An 11,146-nucleotide genomic window follows, 5' to 3' on the forward strand; every position below is an offset into this window, starting at 1 on the left:
GATTCAATTAATTAGAGATGGCTTGAATAAGGAGTCATTGGATGATATCCTTTTGTCTCTTGAAACGCATCCCAGTGGATATGTGCAAGGAGCGATTCTTCAGTTATGACCATTATTTCAGAAAGAGCATGCACGATATAGTCTTGGGAATCTGACTATAAACGACCCTGTTTGCCAGTTTATAAGAAAACTGGATAGGAAGCCTATCCTCGACCCATAGAGGGCATTCAAGCCGTTTCTGAACGTAAAACCAGAGGAAGATGTGAGCCACAATCGTAACTACCTGTAAATATCCTTTTACTTCACTGTTATTTTATTTCACTATTGTTTTATCATTGGCTTTATTGTTTTTAATAATTTTATCATTTTTTTTTACTGTTTGCTTTTTGACTCTCAAGCTATGTGCTTTACGCGTTATTTGACACTGACATGCTACCTCATACATAGCTGTGACCCACTGCCACCAAGATTATTAAATATGATTTTTTGTCAAGCACTCACAAATTATTTTTGAGAAGTATCCCAATGGCAGCTACTCCTAATAGACAATTCAAGAATATTTGTGTGCTTTCTGGATTTAACTATGGTAAACATAAAGAGTTCGTTGAGGCAGCCATAGATCTTGGTCGAATTATATTAGAGAGAAAATTACACTTAGTGTATGGAGGAGGTAACCGAGGGTTATCAAAATTGGTCTCAGAGCTGTTTTTGTCAGAGGAAGCCAAGTGTTAGGCATCATCCTAAGTGCCCTAAAGCCTTTGGACAGTTTGTCTGACTCACCGATTGGAGAAGAGTTAGTCGTCTCAGGTATGCAAGAAAGAATAACTGAATGCTTAATCATGCTGATGCTTTTATTTTCCTTCCAGGAGATCTTGCATCACTAGAGGCACTTATCACACTAGCATCTTGGGCCCATCTGAACATTCACCAGAAATCCATCGGTTTGTTAAATGTCAATAACTTTTATGATGGCTTCATCGCATTTCTTAACCATGCAATAAAAAAAACTATTTTCTTCCTTCCACAACGAAAAAGCTTTTTATTTGTGCTCACACTGCTAATGAGCTACTTGATCTGTTACAAGCTTATAGACCAGAGCCAGACCCCTGAACCTTTGTGTTGGAGCGTCCAAATAATGCTGGTAATAGTAGCCGCAGTAAGAAGTACAAATTAGATTTAACTCTCCACTTGTAAATATTTTCTTCTGTGTTGTGTTGTGCAAATTTTATTGAACTCGCAAGTGCACGAATCTATTGTAGAATAGACTAATGGTGACAAGTGTCGATTCCACGAGGAGGTGGATTTTAATTGTGTGTAGAATTAATTTTGTAAATGGGTGGTTGGATTTGTGGTGAAAGTGACTTAAGATTATCTTAAAATTGAAATTGAAATGACAAGAATAAATTGAAGAGAAATCTATTGAAATGAAACACTTGGGTATCTAGATCCGTATCAACATGCACCATGGGCTAAATATTCCTTATTAGTGCCAATTAAATCATGAGGGGAGAATTCACACCTCATGAACCACACTCTAATCAATATAGTGCTAAGGGCTTATCGTACCAAATAATAATAACCTTGTACTAGGGAGCCGGTGAAACCAGGGCGGTATCTAGATAAGATTATTATTATTTGTCGACGAAAAGTCAAAACATCCACAAAAATTAGAGGGGAAGAAATAAATTTACCAAATAAAGCCCATGACACAAGTTGAGACTTCACCTTCATCCCAAGCTTGAAAGAAAATTAGCTACTCAAAATTAAATTAGGGACAAAATGAGAATTTATTAAAATACGTAGAAAATACAAGATGGAGAAAGAATTACAGAAAATGGATCCCAAAAATGGATTCAGAGGTGTCAAATTAGGGGGGAGGCCCCCTTTTTATAGATACATTGAGTAAATCGTGGCCATCAGATTAAAAACAGTTTGGACGCTCAGGATTGCGCCATGTCATCAGTCAACAGTACGCGGTTTGACCACGCGGTTTGAACAATGACACGGTTTGACCCGGCTTGAACAGTAACACGGTTTGGTTGAAAATAATCATGTGTAATGCATGTACCGTACGCGAGATTTTTTGTCCACTGATATGCTGCCACGTCATCGATCAACAGTGCATAAGAATTTTAGTCCAACAGGATCGTGACACCTCATCAGCCAATGCCACATCATCGGTCAATGCCATATCATCGATCCGTCTATGTGAACAGTGTCGTGAACAGTAACGTAGACAGTATCGTACATGTGAATAGTACCGTACATGTGAACAATGCCATTTTTTCTTTTATGCTCCTTCTATGATTTTCGACCATCCTGAGTTCAAAAGTGATGTCTGTTTTGCCATTTGATCTCTCGTTCATTGTGAAATGACTATAATGCCCTAAAATACATAAAATACTTAATTATAATACAACACACATAATTAAATGACAAGAAGCTTAAATACATAAAAGTAAGGGTGTTAGTAAAATTTGAAGTGTAAAATGATGATTTTCTCCTTTATAAATATACATTTTCTAACACTCAACACATCCCCTAACCAGCTTATTGCTAGTCCCTTGCAAATAAAGCGAAAACAAAATTCAAATCCAAAATGATTTTTTTTTATAACAATCATGTTTATTCAATCAGACTAATGATAGTAATCAAATAAAAGTATAAGCATTATCTCCAGTCTAAAGAAACATCACACCCACATCAACCATCCACATGAATCAGCCTAGTAGACTTTGTCATAGCTATTTTCAAGAATGACATGTCAAACCCCAAAATCTCACTGGAAGTAGTGACACTCTCACAAAGAAATTAAACCCAATAAAAATAGTCACTCCAATGAATGGTAATTGAGAGAAAATAATAAGTGATATCACATGCTCTCACTAAGATGAAAGAAATATGCCCTCAGCTTAGAAATAATACGATCTCAAGTCAAATAAAAATGCTAGGCAGCCCAATTTATTTATTTATTTTTATTTTTTTATGCACCACTACATCTTTTTAGCCCATATAACTAGCTTATACTTCAGACTATAGTTCCCTAAAATCAAGAAGGATTTTTATTAGGACGTAACGTAAGCTAAGGACATGGCTAACAAATGAGGGGAAATAAGGAAAACAAAGTGTATGTTTGAGAAAAATGCAGAGATTTTTGTTTTGTTTTTTTTTTCTTTTGGAAGTTGCAAGGTGGATTTCACCTATTATTGTTATTTTTTTTTCTTTTGTTTGGCACAACGTCACTAAACAAAATAATTATTTATATTTTTCTCAAATATAAATAGGTGATGGAACTTATAAGACATCGGGTAATACTCCAAATAGGAGTTGACAAAGAAAATATTTTTTATTTTATTTTAAGGCTCAAAAGGGTTAGCTATGGATATTTCACAAAAGGGATGGCTAGAAAGGATCAAACGAATCAAAGATGACATTTCCATCGTCTTTTAGGGCTCTAAATAATCTTCCATATCTACTAGTTAGATGGGCCTCCAAATGTAGCAACACACATTTTTTTCTTTTTTTTAATTTTATAATTTTTTTAAGGGTTAACTAAAAAAAATCTAGAGATCGTGTAAAATAATAAAGTGCTAAGTTGTATAAAGAATGGGCAAAAGGGTTACTCTCCAAGAAAAATAATAGGCTCAAAAACTCACTTGGTACTTATTATGACATGTTCATTCATTCAAGCAACTTATATTTGTCTCCAACATCAACATGTAGAGTAGCAAACATAGCGTAACATCACTTAAGACCAAAGATAATACAAATACTAAAATTTGAAATTAATCATGTCAGCCAATGTTAAAACAAATCACACAATTTTTTTTTTAAACAATATTCTGATGAGAACCATCAAGGGAATACCATTAAAAGTTCAAGTGATCCTTTGCACATTCATGGAGGCCCAATTACAAGAGCAAGAGCCAAAAAGATGCAAGCTGCTTTAAATGGATTAATTGAGAAAATATGGATTGAAAATGTAATTCAAGATGCAAGACATCATGAATTGGTCTTGAAGAGAAGACAAGGCATTGTGGGCATTATTCAAGTTATTGGGCAGCAAAATACACAATTTGTATCAAATGCAGAAAGGTCAAATTCAGAATAAAAACTGTATTGATTTAGCAAGAATTAACGTGCAAGCTATAAACCGTTGGAAAGATAATTAAGTTAGCTTTCCAAAAACTTTTACAAAGCTGGATTTGGAGTTCTCTAGAAGGAGTTATGACCAATTCATTACAGTTTGTTCAGACTTGGGATTTTCAACGACTCCTTTGTTTTTTCAACTTCATTTGTTTGTTTTGTTTCAAGTTTGTCAATGTGTAAGGTAAGTCTACCATCAATGATGGTGGGCTAACATTAAGTTTGTCAATGATAGCATTAATTATAGTAGGCTGGCATTAAGTTTGTCAAAGATAGCATTAATTATGGTGGGTTGGTGAAGACTTTTGAAACATCTTTTGATAAAACCTACTTGGAGGGTTGTTCCAATGTTTCCATTTGTATTTTTAGGATCTTGGGTTTCTTTTATCTTATTTAAATTCATCAACCTTGCTATGTAATGAGATTTGGAGATTAATGTTATTTGAACTTGAAAGATTATTCTTTCTTTGGTTATTTGAGAACTAGTGAACTTATCAAGAATTTGCATTCTTGTGGCGTTCCAAATTTAGACTTATCACTCACCTTCTCATCTATTTCTTGAGTGTGGCGTCAATACCATTCTTTATACCTTTGGTTCATGTTTTCTTAAGCATTGGGTCAAGGTTTTGTTTGTCTTAAATCTGTTTAGAACTTTCTTGGGAAGTTGAAACTACAAATTAAGTGTGGGATTGAAAGTTTCATTGTGGGATTCGCATCATTTGGTATCAGAGCTAGTTTCTAATCAGGTTTGAATGTCTTATTTATTTTGATTATCAAAAAAAAAAAAAGAGAAAAAAAACGTACAAAAAAAAAGATTACAAAAAGATTTAAGTATTTCTACTTTCATCAAATTGAATTTGAGTTATTCATTTTCCTTGACATAGTTCACACACATATTAATTGTGTTGCTTTGCTTGCTTGCTTTCCTTTCTTCAATTTCCTTTTCATTCTTTGTGTCCTCTTAATTGCTTTTCTTTGTTAGTGTGCTGGATTGTCATATTTGGTGTGCCACTTGGGTTTTTTTTTTTTTGTTTATTTAGTTCAATAAAGAATTGAAAGAGAGAATTAAGTGTGGTAAAAGGCAAAAGTTTGTGAGATCATTAGAGGGTAAAAGCCAATTTGTGTGTTAAACACGAGAGTTAAGTGACATCAAATTGAGTGAAACACGTGAGGGAGTGTTGTGAGGTCTTTTTGCTAACAATTTTTTTTTTCAGATCACAAATATGTCAAAAGATCAAGAAGCTATAGACTAATCAATCATGCTCAAAGCCATGCAACAACAATTTGAGCACATGAATCTGATGTTTGGAGAGATCCGTGACAAATTGGAGAGGCAAGACACTGCCATAGCCAATCTACAAAGGGGGCAACAACCAATAGCTCCTAATGTAAGAGGTAATCAAGGGCGTGCTGTCATGGGAGAAGAAGATGGTGATGACATAGATGATTTTGATGACCAGGCTACTGTTGACATGCGTGGAAGAGATAATAGAAGGGCAAGACGTATGGATCGTGATTTGGGGAGTATCAAACTGAAAATTCCTTCTTTTCAAGGTAAAAATGATCCGGAAGCTTATTTGGAGTGGGAAAAAAAGGTGGAGCTAGTATTTGATTGCCACAACTACTCTAAGGAGAAAAAGGTAAAACTAGCTGCTGTTGAATTTACTGATTATGCCATTATTTGGTGGGATCAACTTGTTTTGAGTAGGAGACGAAATCATGAAAGGCCTATAAACACTTGGGAAGAGATGAAGGCCATCATGAGGAGGAGATTTGTTCCTAGTCATTATTATAGGGAGCTGCACCAAAGGCTTCAAAGTCTTATACACGGTTCTAGAAGTGTGGAAGATTACCACAAGGAGATGGAAATAATCATGATTCGAGCCAACATTGAAGAAGAACGAGAGGCCACTATGGCAAGATTTTTACATGGTTTAAATCAAGATATCGCTAATGTGGTTGACTTCCAGCACTATGTTGAGTTGGAAGACATGGTTCACATGGCCATGAAAGTGGAACGACAACTGAAAAAGAAAGGTTCCACTAGAACCAATTTGGGTTAATCTTACTCATGGAAGTCAAAATGGAGCAAAGATGAAAAGGTTGTTTCAAAGCCTAAGATTGAGCCAATAAAGGATCATAAAGAGGGAGGCAACCAAAGCAAAGGTAAATCTGATTCCCAACACTCTAGAATCAGATGATGATCCTATGCCACCTTTGGAGGATGCTAATGATGGTGTAGAATATCTTGTTGATGGTAAATTGATGGTTGCTAGGCGTGCTCTCAACATGCAAGTAAAAGAGGATGCGGAGGTACAACGTGATAATTGATGGTGGAAGTTGTACTAATGTAGCTAGCACTAGTTTAGTTGAAAAATTAAATAAGAGAGTAATGATCTTGAGGGATGATGGTGACGTTGAAACCGAGAGTGAATCAGATGATGATCCTACTCCACCTTTGGAGGATGCTAATGATGGTGTAGAATATCTTGTTGATGGTTAAATTGATGGTTGCTAGGCGTGCTCTCAACATGCAAGTAAAAGAGGATGCGGAGGTACAACGTGATAATTGATGGTGGAAGTTGTACTGATGTAGCTAGCACTAGTTTAGTTGAAAAATTAAATTTGAAAACTTTGAAACATCCGAGGCCATATAAGCTACAATGGCTGAATGATTGTGGGGAAGTTAAAGTAAATAAACAAGTGCTAGTTTCATTCTCTATTGGGAGATACAAGGATGAGGTTCTATGTGATGTAGTACCCATGCATGCTGGACACATTCTTTTGGGTCGACCTTGGCAATATGATAGGTGTGTGACACATGATGGTTACTTAAATAGATATTCTTTTGTAATGAACAAAAGGCAAATCACTCTTGTACCATTAACACCTAGGCAAGTGTATGAGGATCAAATGTCAATACAAAAAGAGAGTGATACAAAAAAAGAAAATGAGAGTACAAAATAAAGAGAGATTGAGAGAAAAGCAAGTGAAAAGATAGAACAAAATATTGTTGAGAGAAAAGAGAGGCAACAAGTGAACTTGTTTGCAAAAGAGAGCGAGGTTAAGAAGGCTTTCTTTTCAAAACAGCCTATTGTTGTACTTTTGTGCAAAGAGGCTTGTTTACACACTAATGAGCTTAACTTTTCTTTGCCTAGTGCTATTGTGACTCTTTTGCAGGACTTTAATGATGTGTTTCCAAATGAACTCCTTAACGGTTTGCCACCTATTAGGGGAATTGAGCATCAAATAGACTTCGTCCCTGGAGCTACCATTCCTAATAGACCTGCATATAGAAGTAACCCCGAGGAGACAAAAGAGCTTCAAAGGCAAGTTGAAGAACTCTTGGCAAAAGGATATGTGAGGGAGAGCATGAGTCCATGTGCGGTACCAGTTTTACTAGTGCCCAAAAAGGATGGAACATGGAGGATGTCCGTTGACTGTTGTGCAATTAATAAAATCACTGTAAAGTATCGACATCCTATTCCTAGACTTGATGACATGCTTGATGAATTGCATGGTTCTTGTGTGTTTAGTAAAATTGATCTTAAAAGTGGATATTATCAAATTAGGATTAGAGAGGGAGATGAGTGGAAAACTGCCTTTAAAACAAAATATGGTTTATATGAGTGGTTAGTGATGCCATTTGGGTTATCTAATGCACGTAGCACTTTTATGAGGTTAATGAACCATGTTTTGCGTGCTTTTATTGGTAAATTCGTAGTTGTCTATTTTGATGATATTTTGATCTATAGCAAAGGCTTAGATGAACACATTGAACATTTGCAAAGTGTATTGACTGTTTTAAGGAAGGAAAAGTTGTATGCTAATTTGAAGAAGTGTTCCTTTTGTACAAATCAGATTGTTTTTCTTGGTTAGGTTGTAAGTGCTAAAGGAATTGAGGTTGATGAAGAGAAGGTAAAGGCTATTAAAGAGTGGCCTACACCTAAAAGTGTAAGTGAGGTAAGAAGTTTTCATGGTTTGGCTAGTTTTTATAGAAGATTTGTGAAAGATTTTAGCACCCTTGTTGCACCATTGACTGAAATTGTGAAGAAACATGTGGGATTTAAATGGGGTAGTGAACAAGAAAGGGCATTTAATCTAATTAAGGAGAAATTGGTTTCTGCACCATTACTTGTTTTACCTGATTTTACTAAAACTTTTGAAATTGAGTGTGATGCTTCAGGTATAGGTATTGGAGCTGCTTTGATGCAAGAAGGGCGTCCAATTGCTTATTTTAGTGAGAAATTGAGTGGAGTAGCCCTAAACTATCCTACTTATGACAAGGAGATGTATGCATTGGTGAGAGCATTGGAAACTTGGCAACATTATCTTCTACCTAAAGAGTTTGTTATACACACTGATCATGAGTCCTTGAAGCATTTGAAAGGGCAAGGTAAGTTACATAAGAGACATGCCAAATGGGTTGAATTTATTGAGCCATTTCCTTATGTGATCAAATATAAACAAGGTAAGGAGAATGTGGTGGCTGATGCATTATCTAGAAGGTATGCACTTATCTCTACATTAAATGCAAAGTTGTTAGGATTTGAGTACATTAAAGAATTATATGTTAACGATCCTAATTTTGCTAATGTGTTTAATGCTTGTGAGAAAGTTACATTTGGTAAGTTCTATAGGCATGATGGGCTTTTATTTAGAGAAAATAAATTGTGTGTGCCTCATAGTTCTTTGTGTGAATTGCTTGTGCGTGAAGCTCATGGGGGTGGTTTAATGGGACATTTTGGCATTTCAAAGACTTTAGATGTTTTAAAAGAACACTTCTTTTGGCCACATATGAAACGTGATGTTGAAAGAATATGTGAGAAGTGTATCACTTGTAAACATGCTAAGTCTAGAGTTTTACCCCATGGATTGTATAACCCTCTGGCCATACCTAGTGAACCTTGGGTTGATATTTCTATGGACTTTGTTTTGGGTTTACCTAGGTCAAAAAGGGGAAATGATTATGTTTTTGTTGTTGATGATAGGTTTTCAAAGATGGTACATTTCATTCCATGTCACAAAACTGATGATGCAACAAACATAGCTAATTTATTTTTCAAGGAAATAGTCAGGTTGCATGGAGTACCAAGGAGCATAGTTTCAGATCGAGATGCTAAGTTCTTGAGCCACTTTTGGAAAACTTTGTGGGGTAAGTTGGGTACTAAACTTTTGTTTTCTACTACTTGTCATCCACAAACTGATGGACAAACTGAGGTTGTAAATAGAACACTATCTACTTTGTTGCGTGCCATTATTCAAAAGAACTTGAAAACTTGGGAAGAATGTTTGCTACTAAATTTTCACCATTTGAGATTGTATATGGTTTTAATCCATTAACTCCTTTAGATTTATTACCTTTGCCTATTGATGATCCATTAACTCCTTTGGATTTATTACCTTTACCTATTGATGAGCGTGCTAGTTGTTGACATAAATTATTCCTTATTGATTTTGATGATAACAAACATGATTAAGATTGATTAATTGTTTTAAAAGCTCAACATAATTTTCATCTATTTTGACAAGTTTCATAAAGTATTTTTATAAAGATTTGGAGACAAAACAGTCATCTTGCAAAATAGTTCACTACAGCAGTTTTTGTGTAAAACGGCGATCCGACATCTGTAGTAAACGGCTCGCCGATTTCAAGCAGAAATGGAGATTAGCCTCTGGACGAAAACGGCACACCGACATTTGTGATAAACGGCTCGCCGATATCAACCAGTAGCCTCTGGACCTAAACGGCGATCCGATATGTTGATAAAACGGCTCGCCGATATCAACCAGAACTGAAGGGTAGTCTCTGGACATTAACGGCGAACCGACATGTGTGATAAACGGCTCGCCGATATCAACCAGTAGCCTCTGGACATTAACGGCGATCCGACATCTAGATAACGGCGATCCGACAATTTGAAAAATCAGCCCAACGGTCATATTGACCAGTCAAACGGCGATCCGACATCTAGCTAACGGTGATCCGACAGTGTGCAGAAAGTCAATAACGGCTAGTTTTCAGCTGCATCTATAAATAAGCTCATTCAAATTCAAACAAAGATTGATCACAACACGACCATTGAGCAAATATTTGAGAATACAATCTTCATAGAGCTTAAAACACATTCTCTCTTCATCTATTCACAAATTGGGCATTGATTTGTAATCTTAAATATTGTGTGAGAGAAAAACAATTTGTAATCTTTTACTTTGAGTAATTGTAAGTGTTGGGATACACTTGGGTTAAGAGATTGGGGATAATCTCTTGTTGTAAAGGTCCATTGACACCTTGGAAGTCAAGTGTAAGCATTTGAAGCCTTGGAGGCTTGCTTAGTGGAATCCTCAAGCCCGGAAAGCTTGGAGGCGTGGACGTAGGCGAGGTTGGCCGAACCACGTAAAAATCTCGGTGTTCGAATCCCTCTTCCCTTATCTTTTTAAATTGTGATCATCTTAATTGTTATTGCTTTGAATTTGATTTATAATTGCATTAAGATTTTCTTTAATAAATTGAATAATTTTTTAGAATCCCAATTCACCCCCCCTCTTGGGTTGCATACTTGTATTTCAATTGGTATCAGAGCCTTGTTCTCTTGTTAAGACTTAATCGTCTAGAGTAAAAGATCCATGGCAACCCTAAATGACTCAACCTTTAGAGAAGGGCAATCCACAACTAGACCACCATTTTTTGATGGTAATGATTATGCTTATTGGAAAACTAGAATGAGAATCTATTTGCAAGCCTTAGATTATGAAATTTGGGAAGTTGTTTGTGATGGTCCATTCATGCCTATGTTCAAAGATGAAATAGGAGATGATATTCCTAAACCATCGAGTCAATGGAGTGAGTTAGAAAAGAGAAAGATGTCTCTAAACTCCAAGGCTATGAATGCTTTGTTTTGTGCCCTTGATAAGAAAGAATTCCATAGAGTATCTAGTTGTGAAAGTGCACAAGAGATATGGCACAAACTTGAAGTTGTCTATGAAGGGACAAATCAAG

General features: G+C 35.9%; 1 pseudogene; it reads left to right on the plus strand.

The window, feature by feature from the left end:
• The first annotated feature begins 5,405 nt into the window (after positions 1 to 5,405).
• Positions 5,406 to 11,146, plus strand: part of LOC112100763 — a 16,036-nt pseudogene continuing 10,295 nt past the window's right edge.

This window comes from Citrus clementina, unplaced genomic scaffold (assembly GCF_000493195.1).
Source record: "Citrus clementina cultivar Clemenules unplaced genomic scaffold, Citrus_clementina_v1.0 scaffold_2, whole genome shotgun sequence".
Taxonomy (NCBI): Eukaryota; Viridiplantae; Streptophyta; class Magnoliopsida; order Sapindales; family Rutaceae; genus Citrus; species Citrus x clementina.